Source organism: Epinephelus lanceolatus, chromosome 13 (genome assembly GCF_041903045.1).
Source record: "Epinephelus lanceolatus isolate andai-2023 chromosome 13, ASM4190304v1, whole genome shotgun sequence".
Classification (NCBI taxonomy): Eukaryota; Metazoa; Chordata; class Actinopteri; order Perciformes; family Serranidae; genus Epinephelus; species Epinephelus lanceolatus.
Window position 1 is genome coordinate 35,525,879 of NC_135746.1, and position 19,950 is coordinate 35,545,828.

The window sequence follows — 19,950 nt, forward strand, 5'->3', positions numbered from 1 at the left end:
TGTTTACCTCAGCTGGAGTCGACCAAAGGAAGACGATTCTTCACAACTCAATACCCGCACTTGTTTTTTTAGTTTATTTGCCTCACTTTCATTGTTATGTGAAAACAGAAAAATAATAAATAAGAAGTCTCATGACCTGCCTCCAGACCGGGACAATTGCTGGCTTCAAGTGGCTCCAATTCCAGCCTGATCATTTTGTCTTATTACATGTTATCATATCTGCAGAGCAACTGTGCCAGTGGAGGAACGTGAAAATGAATATCCTTCCTACAGCAGCACCAGTAAAGCTTTGTGGTGTACAGTAACAAGGGGGGCCACTACGGTCTGCTTGATGTTTGGAGAAAGGACGAGTCATTTGAATAATGCGATTAGGGATGAGGTAATACTACGCTGCCCTTCCTGTGTGGGGGCCACTGATGCACAGACCAGGATTAACACAGATGTGTTTTTCTACTTGTGAGTAGCTGTGAAAAGAGCAAGCTGACAGGCTCTCTGTGTGTGGAGCAGATATGTTAAAATGCTTAAACTACTTATGCCTTAAGGGGTCATTTTAGCTAGCCTTGCAGATAGTGTTAGGGTTTAATTGCTGCTGTTTTTAGATATTCGTCTCTGAGATTTTTGTTGTGGCACTCACAGCTTTGGAAAACCAAGCTGTAAAAAGTCAACATCGACACCTCTGTATAGTAACAGTGTCCCTTTGACTCTCCTCAGACCTCACTGTTTGAATGGGGACGGTTTCTTCAGTAGAAAGTCGTTCCCGTGATAAATCTTGACATTGAAGTCTGTGGATTTTCCAGAATAATGTGTTAATGTCATATCGTTCAGGCCTGGTGGGAAAAACTGTTCATGTCAGCCTCACAGTTGTACTCACAAATACTCACTAACACCTGCTAACGTCTGGCTTTTGTATTTAATGGGAAAGGTTACAATCGATATTTATTCTTGGGACAAATGCCTCTGCAGTCGAGATTTATTGGCTCTGGATCCGTACAGCTCCAATCCACAGTGATGGGAAGATGATACCAAGGTGAACATGCAAATTTTCGCCCCTCTTCTGGCATGATGCAATGATGTCCCACCACAAAATACTGTCCATGTCCAAGTGGCATTTGGACATAGGTTAAAATTAGTCAGCACTGAGTTTTAAAGAGAGACTGGATAAGTAAGAGGTATAAAAACTAAGTAAGAACTGTAACATTTTCACTGGTCTCCATGCTGTTTTCTGCTGCTTACTAACCTATTTTCTGGCGCGTCCGTGACCTAAAATGTGACACATCAGGCATACTCATAATATTGGCAATGGAAAATGAGTCTATTGCCCATTTTTAGCAGGAAGCTATCTTAGCTTTTGTCATTGCTTTGGAACATCCGTTTATGGTTAAACTGCCTCTACTAGTGTATAAACTGCTCCACAACAGAGACATGGTTAGCAGACAGTCACGAGAAATCTTTCCATGGTATAAATATGTCTCGTGTAAACCATGTGTTATTGTTGTCGCTGTGGCCAGTTAGCAATTTAGCTAGCTTGAACACAATCTTGAAACTGACTGGTGCTAGCATGTTCCTGACAGGCTAGCATATTAGTGGTTAGCTAACCAGCTTTACTAATTTACTAACAAGCCCTGCGAGTATTCACTGTCACAAAGCTTTTAGCGCTACTTATTTAGCGGGGATGTGTGGATGACCACTATTTTTTTCACTATTTTTTTCCAACATATTGTCACAACTCGTCAAATACTGATGCTTGGTCCTATGCGTCAAACTTTGATGCTTGAGGTACCCTCTAGAGTCAGTTATGGACGTTCAGGGACAGCTTATCAATTTCAGGATGTCGCATGCATCATTTCTTTCAAAATAAACACAGGACATGTACAGTTTTCACTTGCTAAATGCATGCAGTCTCTTAAAAAAAAAAAAAAACTTACAACAGGTAAAAAAAAAAACACGGCAATTTTAGGTTTACTTCCTGAATTTTAGGCGACAAAAGTATGTGGTTAGGTTTAAAAAACATTAGGGTTTGAAACGTTATAACAGCAGTCTCTTGGGTGAAAGTCCAGAGTTTGTTTGACCAATACACCACCCCTCCTACCTGCCCTATGCAGATGTTCTGGCTACTTTCCACTGTGGGAGTCGCTCATAACGTCCAAAAAATATTTCTGTGTGTGTCTTATACTGCCGCTAAAGGGTGCCTTGACTTATCAGTATCAGGGCCACTGACCAAGCGTTGTTATTCGACAAGATGGGAATGAGAGCAGGTTGATTTTTCTGTGCTGTAAGCACAGGTGCAGGCTGAAATCTCAATTGCAGATTATATCTCAAAAACTCGACAAATGAAACCAAAACACTTTGCAAGTTTGGATACAGTAGAACTTTCTTTTAATATTTTGAATTAATTACACTGACCCTTAAAATAATAAAATATTCAAATGAAAAAAAAAAAACACTGAAAAGAGACTCTAACAGGATCAATTAGAGTCCTCTGGCTGGTAAAAGCCACCTGAAATATGCTTTCTTATGCAAATTAAATGAATTTCACCTTCGGAACAAAGTAAGCAACTTGCCATCTGCATAGTAAACAATGTCTGATTATTGTCACAGTAATTTTAATAACATCAACAAGCACAGCTTCTTGGCATGGCGAGATGTTTTGACATTTCAGTGTTCTGCGTGTGTGCCAGCAGTCAAATCCAAGTGATGCAGCTCCTCGTCCAATCAGATCACTCCTACAGGGCCCTGGGTTTGTATAGGGCGCAGACAAAGCTGACTCAAATCCAGCTAACAAAGGCACATGTCCCGAGTCCATGATAATGTTCCAATTAGCCGCACAGACACCATTCAGCAAAGTTCTGTGCTGTAACTACATTTCGTCGACTAAATGGTGGAGACTCCAGGGAGGGACTGAGACACTTCATTATTCCACTCAGTGGCTTGTATCCTGGACGTCTGGAGAAGCTGTTTTTTCGCTCCGTGACAAGTTTCAGGTTTACGTGCAGGGCTGTTACTCTATCTGCTAATTGTCCAGGAAGAGCTGTATTGGAAATATAACTTGAGATGGAGTGTTGAAGTTTTAAATGGAGCAGAGGGAAAGCAGAGAATCCCTCTACCTCTAAAGTAGCCTTGGGCGACTGCAATTATGCATAGGATATCTTTGGGTTGGTTCATGCGCCAGAATACAGATGAGGCTGCCTTTCACATTCCTCTCCTCTACAAAGAGAGTATCACTCCCTTGTCACCCAGTAAAGGGCCGCTGCGCTCACTCCCTTTATTTCAGTTTTGCTCCCCAAGTTTCCATGGTAACCTAAATACTATTCAGCCCTTGCAAGCAAAGCAGTCCTTGCAGGTGGCTGTTCTTTAAAGCGAAGAATACCACAAATGCAGCTCCTTCAAAACAACTGTTGAGTGAAGGCCGCTTAGAATTTGTCAATTTCAGATGCCAAAATTTTTCCTGTCGATTCAAGGCTCGTAAAAAAAAAGAAAGAATAAAAGATTAACAAGCTGGATCCTTTGGGTTAATGCTGGAGTCGTGGTGTATTCAGAGTGGGGAGAGTTTGATGAGGCTGTAGGCGTCTGTGTAAAGACATGAGGCTGGTTAAAAGAAATGAGGTTTATTAAGACTTTAATGACCCATTTGATTCTTGCTCACTGAAACAGCTCTCTGATATGATGGGGGAGGGGAGTGATGGAGTAATAAGACTGATGTAACATGAGTGGATTTCTATGGTGAGCTTGTCGCTGAGTAACCAGTTGCCTTGGCAACGATCTCCTTCCCACTTACCCTCCACCACTATTCCCCAGCCAGTCTCTCTCTACTCTCTCTCTGTGTTTTGGGAGGAGGATATTAAAGCGTTCTTATCGAGACTTCAGATAACAACAAGGCCAGTGTAATCTGCCCTCCCACACAGGTCCAGATAAACGATACAGGCCCGGTGTCATCTGCCATATGGTCCTGAGTGGCTCTCAGAACTGCTGTGTTGTGTCACTGACTCAGATAATGACTCTGCTCGGGCAACTGAGACCTTAGGGCTTCTTAGCATTGAATATATCATTTTAAGAAAATTTTAAACAAGGAATTTACATCAGCAGCCTAGTATCCTTAAATAACTTTCCACTGCACTCCAATAACATTATCAAACCCCCCATGGACAGTTTAAAAGTATTAAAATTGATGGACCAGAACCCTAGACTGTATAAAACAGTGGACATAGCTACCGTGACATCATTTATTGGTTTGTGGACTCCTGTTTTGAAGCTGCGAGTCGGGCATTTCCGCTGTCGCCATCTTGGTTTTTTTGGAGCCAGTAGTGACCATATTTAGATGAGAGGGTGGGGCTGACTGTAAACCTGAGGACACTATCTGCAGACAGCCTGTTGCTCAAAGTGGCCCTGCCCTCAATTATGCATAACTCTAAGCAATGAAATATAAACGAGTGAGGTACAGAACCGTTAGAGCCCACAGTTGGAGGGCATGCTGTAAACAAATTTCTGCTGTAAAGTTGGCCATTTTAACATGGGTGTCTATGACGATTGACTCGCCTTTGGAGCCAGCCTCAAGTGGCCATTCGAGGAACTTCAGTTTTTGGCACTTTCACTTCATATTTCAGCCCTGGAGGTTGGTGCTCGAGGAGACCAGATATCGTCTTTTCATTTTACACATTTTCTTATTTTCCTATCACATTACCCACAATGAAACTCTACAAAAGTGTGTCAGGGCCACTGGGGAGGGAGGCAATATTCCATTAAAAATTCAGAATTTTCAAGATTAAAGTCGTAAATTTCCAAAATAAAAACACAGATATTCTCTGAGATCGTAAAGTCGTACATTTGGGCCAAAAAGCTCAGAAATTCTCTGAAATGAAAGTCACAAATTTAATTTTTTTTCCCCAAGGAACCACGTTACTTTACTTTGCGAAGTTGGATTAACTTCATCACACCACAGAAGCAGCTGCTGTGGCACTTAATTGTACGGTACACCAATAAGATGTAATGAGCAGAACTTTGCATCAAATAAGACTAAGATTGTATTATTTTTGTAAGATATTTAATGGTGTCTAAATTTGAGTGTGTAAACCCACCTCTGCTGATCCTCTGAGGAACTCTTTTGTCCAAACACCCTAAGAAAAAAACAGAAGAAAAGAAGGAAAACAGGCAGAGGTTAATTTGCGCAGGACACAGACAGATTTCAGTTTACTTTTACAATTAGCTTAGCGTAAGTTTTGCACTGTACTCCTCAATTAAGAAATATTTTGTTTCTATTGAGACATAAACCAGTATACATTATTAACCCATATCACAGGAGAACAGATGAACACCAGACTCAAGCGATATACATTACACAGTCAATCAATACATGCATCTGGTACAAAACCATGGGCGTTTATTCAACCTGTGTACTAATATATGCAAATCTGCGCATCAATTAGCCATTTCCAACAATACTACTTACTATTAACTAGAGATCTACACGGCCTGTTGTTATACCAATAGATCTTTAATATGTGTTTCCGGTAAGGCTTGACTTTAATGGTTTTTCTAATTGGTTGGTTTTTCATGTAGTTTTGTGCTTTTAAGCTCAGATAATTTTTGACAAGTGTATGACTTTTTTTTCTTCTCAAGTTACCACTTCAATCTTCGGGAATATCTGAGTTTTTATCCTGGAAATTTACAACTTTAACCTTGGAAATTCTGAGGTTTTTAGCTGAATATTACACCCACACCTGGCTCCCTTTTTTGTACACTTACAATGGCCCTTATACACCCTAAAGTGATGCAAACAGTTCAGTCAGGCAAGGGCTTAGGTTTTGTTTCAAAATTGGGGGGACACATATGAAGACGTGTGGACAAACACACATTCTGGTGAACTGTTAACTGTTGACCAATTTTGGCCTTTACTGTACATGTGCTAAATATTAGGGGGCAAATATTAGGCATGTCCCCTGTAACCCCTCACCCTCTGAAATCTACACCTATGCAGTCAGAGATTCAAATGATATGCCAGTAGCAGCTAATGTTCAGTCTCTAGCCTGCAGTCGGGAAAAGGAACGGGCTACAAAGGTCTGGTAAGACTCCCAGATTTTTTCCATTTTCAGACTTACTGTATGACTACTAAATATTTTCCTCTGCACAGTTTTTGCATCAAAACGGCTCCATTTTCTGGCCCAGATATCCAGGGACACATTCCCCCCTTCCCATAAACCACATATGGTTGCTCATGGGGGGGACAGTGGATTCCTGCATGCATCAATATTTGACAACTCAATAAATAATGAACAGGAAGCTATCAGAAAACATTTGGAACTCTTAATTATTGAGGCCATTTGACACCCTTCTTTGTAATGTTTCCACTATTTTTTACATGTGTTTATGACATAGACAGATGCACAAACAGCAACATGCACCAAACTGTTTGATGATAAATGTCTGCCATTGTGTCTCTCAGCTGGTGTTAAAGTAGATTTAAACCACAAAGTCAGTGTAGTCCTCTGAGTGCATTTCTGTGTCTGGGATGGCAGTGATGAACAGTGCCACACATATCACTGGGTCACTGTGGTTATGTCTGAGAATGCTCCACTTGTTGTTCAAACACAGCGATATATCTCCTTTATGTTGTGGTGTAATTAAGAACGAGGATTACAAGGACATTCTTCATCATTGCAGACAAGCATGTCTGTGCCATAAAATAGCTTTCTTGTTCCCAGACTGAAAAGACTCTTTGGCTCTGAGTGATTCCTGTTTCAATATCCGTTTCCACTAAGTGGGGGATGGGGAGCTCAAGACATGCTGGAACAGTGGCACAAATCATATTAATCACAACAGACTCCAACCAAGGTCATGGTTGGGTGTGCAAAGCACAGGATTTTGAAACCGGGTACAATAAAATGTAATCCAATCAGTATTATTTCATACAAAATATATTAGGTGATGCAAATCACCTGTAAGCTGAATGTAATCTGTAGGAGACATGGTTGGTAATGCACAGGTTAACACTGAATGATGCCATTCCAAAGTGTTAGCAAAACTCCTGCTTCATCACCCAATTAGGATCGTCTATTGGAGTTTGCTGGCTTTTTCTCGGCTGTGACTGGTGTGATAAGTGGAGATGCTGATTTCTTCCTGATGATCCCGTGGAAACACAGTGCACCCCTCTGAGCCCTGTTTTGATTATAGCACCGGCTGCTCCTCATGGGCCAGGAAGCTATGTGAGCTTCTGATTAATTTATTCTGGTTTTGGAACAACTCCCAACACAACTCCTACTGAACATGCCGAGAAATACCCTCGGGCTTTCAGATCAATTGGGAACTCCATGAAAAACAAGTGCGTGGGTTATTTTCTGTCCCTTTACTTCTCTATCTTCCACCAGAAACTCAGAAAATAAAAGCACATATTCTTTACTGTTCAATGTGACCTAGGCTTTGATTAAAATGTTCAACTTCTGACAGGTTTAAAGGTTTTGTATACAACATTCACAGCATTAATGTAGCAGCTAACAGCTTTTAGCTATGAAAAAGATATGGTAATTTCATCCTGAGCAGAGAATGAAGTCATGCTACCTCTGTATCCCATTTGCTAGCAGCTCTGCACTGCTCTCATACAGTGGTTACCGCTAATATTGGAGCAGCATTGTTAGGGAGGCATAGCACCCACCCTATTGTTCACCAGTGTGTTTTTGGTTTTTAAAATCTAGGATGACTAAGGCATGACCTGCCCTACTCTCCCTCTGATTGGCTAATACTCATTGCCTTTGTTGGTTGGATTGGTTAGTTTAAGGCATGAGTTTAGTTGACCCATCCAATCTTCTCCCGTGGCTCAATAATAATGTGACACTTCTTCTGCCTTTGCTCCTGAAATGTAAGTTGTTTCTGGGCATTTGCGGAGACAACTGATGCTCTTAGCTCTGAGCTGAATGTTAATGTGAGTTTATGCTTACGTATCAGTGTTAACATGCTAATGTTCAGCAGTATTGTTTACCATCATCACTGGTACTTAGTTTAGTGTGTTAGCATGCTAACATTTGCTTATTAGCACAACAAAAAGTGCAGCTAAGGCTGATGGGATTGTCATGTTTGCAGGCACAATATTGTGTCATAAACCAAGGTATCTGACAAACTTTTGACCTTATTATAGCACTAGACAAGAATTGGGGGATCAGCAAAGCCATAACAATTCATCCTGAGGAATGACGAACATTTAAGCATGGTCTTACAGAAATACATGAAATGACTCTTTAGTGTGGTAAAATTACATGCTGGCACCTTGGAAACAATGCCAATGGAAAGTTTATAAGGATCCTTTGTTATGGTGGACACAATCCCTGGACAACATCACACAATAGGTGGTAGAAAGAGCAAGAAAATCCATGTAGGGAGGAGACTGGAGTGGTGGATGGGTTAAACAAACACAGAACTTTCACCCAGGAGATCACTGATTGTGTCCAACCAAAAGTCAACGTAGAGTCATTTGAACTTCACATATCCACATACTTCATGTAGTTACATCATGTTACATGGCATGACTACATGATGTATGACCTACTTACGCCAGGTATTTACTTTTTTTTTTTTTAACCAAAACCTCAATCTTTTCCTAAACCTAACAAAGTATTTTATTTCCTAACCCTAACCAAACTGTGACTATTTCACAATTTTAGCCACACGTTAAAAACAGCGATCATTCGTAACTGACTTTTCTAATGCAGAGTTAAGGTTGTGGTTATTCCATGTATTTCTGTGAAATCAAGTTGAACATTTGCAAATTACAAATTCCATGGCAATCCATCAAATGTATGGGGATACAGTATTTCACTCAAAATAAAAATGCTAACCTCATTGCGATGCTAAAGGAAAACTCAGGAGATCACTAAAGTCAGCAGGATTTATCTTCTGGGAACCATTAATGTCTCAACACAAAGTCCAGAGAATCCACCTGATAGCTGAGGAGACATCTCAGTCTGAAACAGTCGACCTACTTGAGGTTTTGATTGATAAACTCTTGTAGATAAACTGGCCATACCACTCAGCACACCTATTGTTTCAGTTAGGTAAACAGTGGGATACTATGGATCCATTTTGATGAATAACCTCAGATTTTTACACTTCTTACTGACTTCTCAAAGCATAATTTCCTTTACTGTTGGATATTCTCCCCATGCTACACTGATGGAGATGCAATGGAGGGATGGATATTGGGGGTGTTGACAAATTGGGAACACACACTGATATTCTGCCAAGTAGGTTCTGCGCAAATCCGATCATTCATAACAAAATCAGGCAGCTCTAAGTAACTATTTATCCAGCTGAAAAATTATACAAATGCATCTGGAATGAGAGGAGCTGCAGCAGGGGATCATCATTTTAGACATGTGGTTTCCTGGTTTGGTTTTACAAGACAAACGTTGGATTATATGAAACAGCAGAATGAAAAATATGCCTGGATGAGCAGCAGTATAAAGACTTACACATAACACAGTTTCTAGTTGACTATTACTTTCAGATTTCTGGAGATTTAAAGGGAGGAAAAAAGACCAAAGCGGTTACTTGAAAATGACTAACCTCTCATTTAAATGGAGTCAGTTTAGAATATTATAAACTGGGTATTGTCAGAGGTGGGCTGTCCTTTAAACAACAACCTTATTTGACCTCATTTCAAGCTTTTGCCTCTGGAATTACAAACCCCAATTGCCTGTCTCACATTCTAAAAAAAAAAAAAAAAATCAAAACAAATAAGAAAAAACATATGAATGTGAAGTGAATCACAACAGGTGTCCAAGAGAATTCCAAGCTCCCTGTGCTGGTATCTCCAGAGTGTGTGACTCAATACAAGATGGAGAAAATTGATGCAGCTCGAGCATGTACCAGAGAAGAGGCTAACCAGTGTGTTCGCCACCCTGGAGAATCAGTTAGAGACACTTTACAAAAGCCTGCTTGTCCTCCTGTTGATCCAAGAGTGCAGCTGGGATCGATAATTTACAGCGGCTGCACCCACAGGTCCTTGCCGTGCTCATCACATGGCAGGGGAAGACACTGAGGGTCACGGCTCAGACCAGGGCTGGGGGGGGGGATTACTGAGGAATGAGGCACCCCCACATAAGACCCCAACCATGAAACCCGCAGAACAACTGGTGCTGAGGTGACTGTGGATTTAGAGGGTTTGTCTGCTTCAAGCAGACTGGGAAAGTAAAAAATTCCAGTATCATAAAAATGATAACAACTGCACAGTGTTTGACCATGGAGACATTTGAGGACATTCACTTTTATTACATTCAAGGGGACCTATCGTTCTCATTTTCAGGTTCATACTTAAAATTTGGGTTTATACTAGAACATGTTTACATGCTTTAATGTTCAGAAGTATGTTTTTTCCTCATACTGTCAGTGCTGAAACAGCTGTATTTCCTCTCTGTCTGAAATGCTCAATTTCAGTGGCACTCTCTTCCATTAAAAAACAAACAAACAAAAAACAAACAATAAAAGCGTTTAAACCAAAGTGTTCACAACTGGACATGTTCCAACAGAAATATAATCTGAAGCCTTGGCAACCGAGATGTTTTCCTGACATTAGCATTTTGCTACATGTAGCAGTGTACTTGCAGCAGAGGAATGACTAAGTATAACAGGACTTTCTACTGTGAAAAGTTACCAATTAAAAATTCTATACTGAATTCTTTACAACTGGACATGTTCTGGCGGGAATATGGTCCAAAATCAGGGAGAAATTAACAACATTAGCAATCAGATCACATGTTTCCCTGATGTTTGCATGTATTCATACTAGAATAGGCTACATAATGTAAACACTTGCCTTGCGTGCCTGGAGCAGATGACTATATAAAGATATCCATCATGAGCTAACGTCTGCTCGTCTCTAAAGTAGAAAAGGCAGCTGGCACAGAAAATTAAGAGCGCTCTGAAGCCTGAGGTTTTTGCTCACAGAGATTCCTTTTACATATGTTCATCTCATTATTTGAAACTTTGGATATGTTTAATATAAACTTCTGACATTGTAACGTTACATATATGACAGAGAATAATTAAAAAAGCGTAACAGGTCCCTATTAACTTTAGCAATATCCTCTTCATAACCTAAATTCCTCACAGTTTTCACATCCACAGTTTTTCATCAGATCTGCATCTGGTATTGAATAAAAGAACACTTGCTGGAACAATGACCTCAGATCACAGTTGTAGACTTAATACTTGGACATGACAGCTGTTAGACTTGACTTCCTACAGACTTGCATTGTCTGGAGTAATGTCGTTAAGTAATAGCCAAATCAAGTGTTTTATGCAGAACATTATGATGTCACAGTGAAGTGGAGTCCAGGGGAAAGATTGTGTCAAATCTGAAGAAAACAAAAACCCTAAAGGCCTTCTTGAGATATTGTGTTCACAAGAAGAAGACAGATGAGGTCACAGCTACCTTGACTTTTGACCCCCAAAATCTAATCAGTTCATCCTTGAGTCCAAGTGGACATGTGTGCCAAATTTGAAGCAATTTGTTCTTTAAGTTGTGACTTTGAATTAAAGATAACATACTTCAGTACTAAGGGGTTATGACAAACTTATGTGTGAAGGCTCAGTAGCTACACTATAGGCTGTGGCGTAGCTGATATCCTCTTCTTCAAGAATGTAATGACCCGTCAAGACTATGGCAGCTACAGAGATACCAAGTGGAGACTGCATGAACTGTAATTGTGACAGGTTTCTGATGCTGGTGGAGATTTTTTTAGAGTAATCATTACAACAGCAACACACTATTATAGAGATGAAACAACATAGGTACAACCACAAGAAATAGTTCAATATTCAGTAAATGAAATAAGGTGGAACTTCCCATTGTCACTCGTATCACAAAGTTAATGAAATAATTTAAATAGAGTTACTGCAAGGATCTCCTTACTGCCCGATTACGTTTAATACACCTGTTTAAAGTTAATATCAACATGTGAAATCTGACACTGAACAACACATCAAAACTTACATGTAGGTATCTACAGCATAAATTCAGTTTTAGGCTTGGTCACACCATTAGAGTGCCGCTGCCACATTAATTGTGCTCGTCCTTGCAAAATAGGTCCAACCGAAGGTTTGGTCATGTAGTGACTACTTGCAGGGCTGGTCGGCAAGCTACTGTGGCAGACAAATGAACTGCCAAAGTGTTAGCCAGCAATGACAGCCTGTCAGCCAATCTGACGGTCAACAAGCTGCCTATCTTGGCTGGTATAGGCAGGTTAGCCTATATGTCAACACAGTTTACTACTTACTCTTGTCTCATGACTAACTGCCATGCTGCACCTTTATTTTCTTTATTTGAGCTGTTTGGGTCGTATAAAATGCTCATATGTTTGGGCCTTTCCTCTGACAGACTTGAAACTTGACTTGGACTTGCCATGAAGTACATAAAAACAGCTCTGCTTCCAATACTCAAATAAACACATCTGACATCTTTTCATTAAAGCAACACAAAACTTGGACTGTCCAAACAAACAGCCTAGTGTAAGTAAAACCTTTGGCAGTCATAAACATAAGCAGGTGTGGTGTAAAAATCTCCTGCATGGAGGACATAAAAAATATATAAACATATATATTTATAGGCCAGTAAACAAAAGTAATAAACACAGTGAGCCTTTGTGCAACTTCAACAAACAGCTTTGTCCTCTTTCAACTTGGACTCTCACCCTCTCTGCCTCATTAAACAGCCGCTCTTTCGATGCCTGCACCTTACATCCCACGCTTTGATTATACATTCTTTGCTTCCCCTTTAACAAGTCTTCAATTCTTTTGCTTGCCTGTTATTGGGACGGATTTTAATTAGCCTTCCAGGGAGCCACCAAGGTTCATGTTAACTCAAAGACCTTCCGGCCTGTTGGGCACAGATTTGGATTAATTGCAGATGACTATCCTTTCTCTGTGATTCAATGCATAGAGTATAAAGATACCTATAAATAAACTGCTTGCCGGTATGCGTGACAAGGGTACATGTCATATATTGAACTGTGATCTTTCAACAGTTACAGACTGGAGGAAAAATGCAAATACATATCTTTGAAAGATTACTTAAGTCATCCCTTGGCTTTGCATATGATCAGCTCCCACAGAAAGCAGCTTGTAAGTAAGCCTATGAATGACACAGACAGGAAGTGTATTGATAGTAGCTCTGATTCCCCTGGTGGGTGTCTACACATGAATGCAAGGCAGGTCTAAATATAACCTGCTCCTCTTCCTATACAGATGGCTGGCAGTGAACACCAACTCACAGGGCTTCAAAGCTTATGCCCAAGAAGAAAGTGGAGACCTAGAGGGTGTTGTTGCATACAGAATACATTTTTTGCATCAATATTTCATGAGCCGATACAGTGCACAGAGTATTTCCTTCCATTTCAATTTTGACCAGAAATAGTGAAAAAGGGAAGCGTGCCCTGGTGCCAAGGTTCAGACCTACGCTCAGTGTAAAGAGGCATCAAACAGACTCACCAAACTCTCATACAAATAAAGATAATTCTGGTTTAATAAAACTTATTTCAGCCCTTTTTTCACAGTTTTTGACTCACCAAGTTAATAGCTGAGACTGTCTCTTTTGTAGTGATGTCTCTGTATCTCCAGATGTCTGCTATTTCTTACTGGTAAGTATAATGTCATTACTGATACAAGTGGATATTAGAGTTTTGGGGTTTGTGTATCTTGGGGCAACCCAGTACCACTAGGAATTACTAGGATATTGTAGGTATAAATATTTTAACAAGACTAAGAGTCTGTAGGATGTACTTAAACACAAAGTATAGCTAAGGCTGATAAGGCTGTCATGAGATTTGCTGTTTTTAGCCATAAAATCAAGTATGGGACAAATAAAAAATCTGACCTGATGATGTCTCTAGATAATCATTAGGAGATCGATGCTTTAATAATTCATCCTCTGGGCATCAGGAAAATGTACTCCACATTTCACAGCGATGCAGGCAACAGTTGTCGATATATGTCAATAAAAACAAAAATGTTGACCTTGTGCTAATGCTAGATTCAACCTCTGAGGACCATGAATGCCTGCACAAAATCGTGTGTCAATTCATCTAGTATATAGAGATCATTTACAGGATAACTGAAAAATCTGACTGACTTGTGACACTGGAGGAAGAGTCAGGGAATGACCAAAGTCATTAGGACAAATCCTCTGGGAACCATGAATGCCTGTAGCAGATTTAAGGGCAATCCATTCAGTAGTTGCCTCTGGATCAAAGCAGGGGGCTGACCCAGAGCCATGCTGTTTATTTGGCTGCAAAATAGTTGGCACTGAATGTTAAAATGTGGTTGTTTAATGTTATGTAGGATTTTGTAGCATTGTCCAAAGGGACTGTTTTTCAAAACAAGAACTTCATCATTGGACTGTTCTGCAAAAGCCTGGACTACATTTAATGTCAACGGTTTTACAATTGTCATTTTCTACATTATCAATGGGATTGTGAAAGATTCGGGGTAATTAAAAAAAACAAGGGTTTTACGTTATGGTTAGGATCAGTCAACTAAAACACTTGGTTAGCGTTAGGCGAAGACTGTATTTATCTTACTATATAATGACGAAAACTCTGTCTGTGTGTCTGTTCCATGTTTTTCTCCTCACTGACTTAGTCAATCCATGTGAAATTTGGCACAGTGGTAGAGGGTCATGGGAAGATGGGAATGAAGCAATATTACATCAATTGGCCAAAGGGGGCGCTATAGCAACCGACTGAAATTGCAGACTTTGAATGGGCATGTCTCATGCCCTGTATGTCGTAGAGACATGAAACTTTGCACAGAGATGCCTCTCCATCATGAGGAACAAATCTGCCCCAAGAACCCATAACTTCTGGTTATATACATTTTCCGCCATTTTGAATTTTTTGAAAAACACTTAAAATCGATCTCTTCCTAGGAAGTTTGACCGATCTGCATGAAACTCGGTGAACATAATCTAGGGAGGGCGTGGCTCATCACATAAAGGTGTATAACATCTCAAGGGTTTCACCGATCACCACGCAACTTTGTAGGCACATGACCACACATAATCTGAGGGGATCCCTCCATTATTGACCCCATCAAACAAAATGGGGGCGCTAGAGAGCTAATTTCTTATCTAGCCCTAACTGTGCATTCACACCAAACGCGATGGACGCGATGTCATCGCCCGTAATGCAAGTATCGCGTCGCTTGATCACAAATGTCACCTTTTTGATCATCGCTTCATCGCTTCAATTGCGATGACGCAACCCTCCTCCCGCAATTTTCTTCACCTCCCGCTATTTTCTCGTCAACCATGGCTGAGTTAACTACCGTAGCTGCTTTTTATCTGTTGTGGACATCTGATTTGGATTGGAGACCCAAACGCTGCTGTGTCTGGGTTCACAATATCCTCCAGAAACGCACACAGCTGGGTGAATATCATCACCCCCTGCAAGAGCTGCGTCTGGATGACGGTCGTTTCCAACGGTATTTCAGGCTGACACTGGCCCAGTTTGAGGACCTGTTGGCCCGTATCGGTGCGGGGATCTCCCGCCTGGACACCAACTACAGGTGCTCCTGTCCATCTGTCTCCGGTTAGTTGCTTATAATTTCTTTATGAAAATGGATGCTGATTGGATGTCATGGCACAGCGTCACGCGATGTCGCTTGAAAAGTTCAAATTTTTCAACTTCAAGCGACACACGCAATGAGGCGATGGATGCGTCATCGCTTCATCGCGTCGCTCTTATCGCCTGAAACGCGTCGCCCGAAGCGACATCGCGTGTCATCGCGTCATTTACATTGATTTTGAATGGAAACTTGTGGCGTTCATCGCGTCCATCGCGTTTGGTGTGAACGCACAGTAACCGCCATATCGATTTTTACTAAACTTGGTAGATATGTAATTGGCAACTGGGTGGCGCTATAACAACAGAAAAATGCTTAAAAATGGCTAAAATGCGACCGATCGCTGTGGCTCCCCCTGTGGATGAATGTTTTTGGGTTTTTTTTCTAATTTTTGGTATGACTAATTCATGGTATGGTATGCTGTACATAATCACGGAAACTGTCAGTGTGTCATTCTGTCAGTCAGTCATTCTGTCTGTCCCACGTTTTTCTACTCACTGACGTGGTCAATCTATGTGAAACTGCACATAGGCATTAAGGATTGGCATAGGTAGAAGGTGACAAAGCTACCAATGGGTATGGACTAGTGATTAGTAAAAGAGCAAACTTTCATTGCAGGTCTGTGACAGGATGCAAACTCCAGTCTTCTGCATGAAAGTCAGATGTGCTACACCTCCATCCACATCCCCCAATCACCACACCCCTCTTCAACTTGCTGCTACGAATCATCTAATATGGACAGAATTCTTTAGAAAATGTGGCTGACAATTGGTTTGCTATGGAAGAAGTATACCTATATTCGTTTCATGCATGGACTACAGCCGTGCTAGACAACAGCTACAGTGACCTAATGTATAACATGCATGCTCCATAACTTAAAAGCTTTCACTCCTACAATAACTAAACAATGGAGTAGCACTACCTGAAAACACGATCCATGATCCTTGCATTCATTTGTCGAAATGTATCTTTGTTTGAATGTTTGGGTTTTTTGCACAGAGGCGCAGCAATAATGCAGGAATAAATCTGTTAAGGGAAAAGACAATGTAGCAATTTTAAGTCTCCAACCTCAGGCAAAGTCTGTTTCAAAATCTGTCTTTCAAGGCAGGTCAACAAAACTGCTGGAGGGACACAGTTTTATTTGTTTTTTCTCTATTCTTTTGCTGTCTTTTGCCTTTGCTCCCTCTGCTGTATTTGTAATTCATAATTTAAAGCAACAAGCTGTATCATGTTGTCTTGTTCTCTAACTCAATCTGGGAAATCACTAATACAATCATTATGAATTAGCATGTAATAACTTGTAATTACCCCTGGAATGCATTAAACCTCCAACAGTGATCATATTACCGTAAAGATGGGCTTGCTTTTCCACTAGCAGTTGATTAACAGAGTTGTGAAGAAGCTACAGAGGAATCTTTCTCAATGGAATGAAAATTATCTCATGATAATCACAATGTTCCTAACAAAACAACAGCATCTTCTGGATAGTTTCACAAATAACTTTGTTTTTTCCTGTCAGTTTGGTCTGGTGATTGGTTCTGATTACTACATTAGCCTCAGTGGCTTCAGTTATTTTCTAACACAAAAATCAAACCAGGAGAGTGTCCTACCCATTCAAGCTTAAAAAAAAGATCAAACTGTCATCTGATTCTTCTAAGATTGTCTATGCAGAAAATGAACAAGTTCGAGTTGCACTTACTATTCTTATAACCATTAAGATTAAATACTAAGGGAACATCTGTAGTGCCATCCAATCAAAAACATTCAAATGTGTAAACAGGAAGTCACTGTCGCATCACAAGCTGTAACATGTTTCCCAAAAATAGGTTTTAGGGGCCAAGTGATAGGGTCTATTAAACTCAGCTGTTAATGTTTTGTAAATATGAATTTTATTTCCATGTGCTTACATGGACAAATAAGTGCACTCCTGAGATTGTAGCATTTATGCCATTTGGAAGTGGGAAATATGATTATGTAACCAAACCAACTTCAACTGGTCATTTTGTCTAATGTTTTTCAATTTGAGATATATTGCGTTATTTTTGTGAAATGTTATTCAAAATCTTACCAGTACACTACAACAGTATGTAGACCAGATGTCAGCTGTGTAAACAACATCCAATTAGCTCTTTTCATTCTCCAGGTTACGTCAGCTTGGTCATGTATTTTCAAGCTTGGTTCAAGTTGGAAAAGCAAGACAATACTAGTCCTAGCCAGGTTAGCCATTGTTAGCAATACCAGTTGAAAACAACAAATAGGGTGTAATTTGCACATACAAACACCTTAGCAACATGTCCACAGATAGATGTTGGACCAAATTGTGCGTATGACTGATTTCACGACAGACAGAAGTGCTACTAACCACATATTTACTACAGCTTTCACTACTGTTCTTGGATTTGGGGGTTGGGGTTGGTAAGGTTCTTCCAACTTTTTGAGCCAGAAATTCAACCTCAGGGCCGTTCCAATTGGAATTTATAGAAATTTCAACTTTCCAGGTCAAATGGAATTCGCCATTCCTGTATGACTGGTGGATAGTGGGTTTAATTCAATAACTAATCTCTATGTAAGAATGAGTTTGTGTGGTGAAACCCTTTTTAATTTAGCGATGGGTACATCTCTACTCAGTAAAAACTTTAATTATAAATTGGCTAAGTTTGAATTTTACACAGCTGGTGCAATTGGCTCCAGGATTTTCATTTCTGAAACCATGCATGCCTGAAATAACTCTCTATGTCTTGTTGGCAATCCCCAAATACAGCATAGAAAATGATGTGTGTTTGCTGGCCTTGGCTGGAAAGCTTAGAGTAACTTACTTTCTAAACCATAATCCAACTCTCTAACCTCCTGTCGTATCCCCACACACAACATCAGCACCACTCTCACAGCAAGAGCACCCAAAGGTCAAGTAAAATAGAAAGAAACTTCAAAGCAGCAGAGCAGCAGAGAGCAACTGCACAGAGCTGATGATGAAATATTTATCACGTAATATACAAGACATAAGAATATAATTTTAAAGAGCTTCTGGGATCAGGGTTATTTTTAGTAACCACTGAATATTTTACTTCATTTCGCCCTCTAGTAAGCATGTGACCTCCCTCTCTCTGTTTCCCACACACTGAGTATGATGGGAAACCTCTGACGCTCCTCATTCCCTCTGGTCTTGTGTTTGTTTGAAGCATCTCAAATGCTTCCATGGAAGTGTGTGAATGAGGTCATCCTTCCGCTCCTCTAAAATGAGTTTTAGTAACCTTAAAGTTATAATCTTAAGGATTTCAGTCCTGGTTGATTTGGTAACAATGTGATTCCTGGTGATAACAGCAAATGTGTTTTAAAAATATGGCCAAATGACGTGTATACCTCTGACTCTGTCTGATATATAACACTAAGAGAGTAACTGGTGCTTCTATTTATAGCGCAACAAACAAATCATAGGCTAAAAGGGTTTAATTGTGTTTTTACAAGCAAGACTTAACGGGTCAGTATGCTTTGAACAAAAAAGCTTTGACCGTTCATAACTTTTAAACCCTTCTGCATACGCAGCAGCAAGTTTTTCAGTTTGAGCACAGTGAACCCCTGAAGAAGAACACGGTGATACTGAACTCATCAAATAATATGACCTTTTAGATGCCATATTTTATCAGACATGGTTATAGTTCTACTCTTTAAATCTGCTGTTACCAAACCATGTAGCATACAATCAACCTAAAGAAAAAAAAATGTTGGTTACTTTCCCATACCTAAATATTGTAACTTTGTATCTTTTCCAAGCAGCAACTGATGCAATTCAAATTACAAACAATTACTGATAAAATCAATTAAAAAAACACGAAAACTACAATTCTTTTTACAAAGTTCCCCGCAGTTCAGCATTACATGAAATGCTTGTGTGCACTGGGTTTTTTCATTACATCAAGTACATGCATACATAATTTTCTGTGAATGCGTGTATCTTTATATTAACATGAGTAAATTGTTTTGCAATGCTACGTTGTCCTTGAGCATGGAAGGTCATTCATGACCTTGGGTTAAAGGAGCACTTCACCTCCTAAATGACCAATTGCGTATCAATTAGTCACCTCGTGTGACATTGAATTTATGAAAAAAAAAAAAAAAAACAGTATTTTTCTCACATGCTCCAGGAAGATTGCATAAATGGAGGAAATTCTTGATGAGCTAATGTCATAGGGGGCCGTGTTTAACAGCAGCAAAACTATATCAAAACAACAATTTAAAAAATCTCACACAAATTGTGCAGTGTAATCCAAATCCTCACTCCTGACCATGAGCACCTCAGAATATACGCAATCTAGTGGAACTTGAGTTAGAACTAAAGCTTGAATCCCTTGCGGG

At 40.0% G+C, this 19,950-nt stretch overlaps 1 long non-coding RNA gene across 2 annotated transcripts in view; it reads right to left on the minus strand.

Annotated features, from left to right (window-relative positions):
* LOC144466564 (uncharacterized) overlaps positions 1-19,950 on the minus strand; it is a 270,562-nt gene that overhangs the window by 53,696 nt on the left and 196,916 nt on the right. For both annotated transcript variants that reach the window (XR_013493174.1, XR_013493173.1), the window contains exon 3: positions 5,073-5,111. This is a non-coding gene — a long non-coding RNA (uncharacterized LOC144466564). The remainder of the gene's footprint in view (positions 1-5,072; positions 5,112-19,950) is intronic.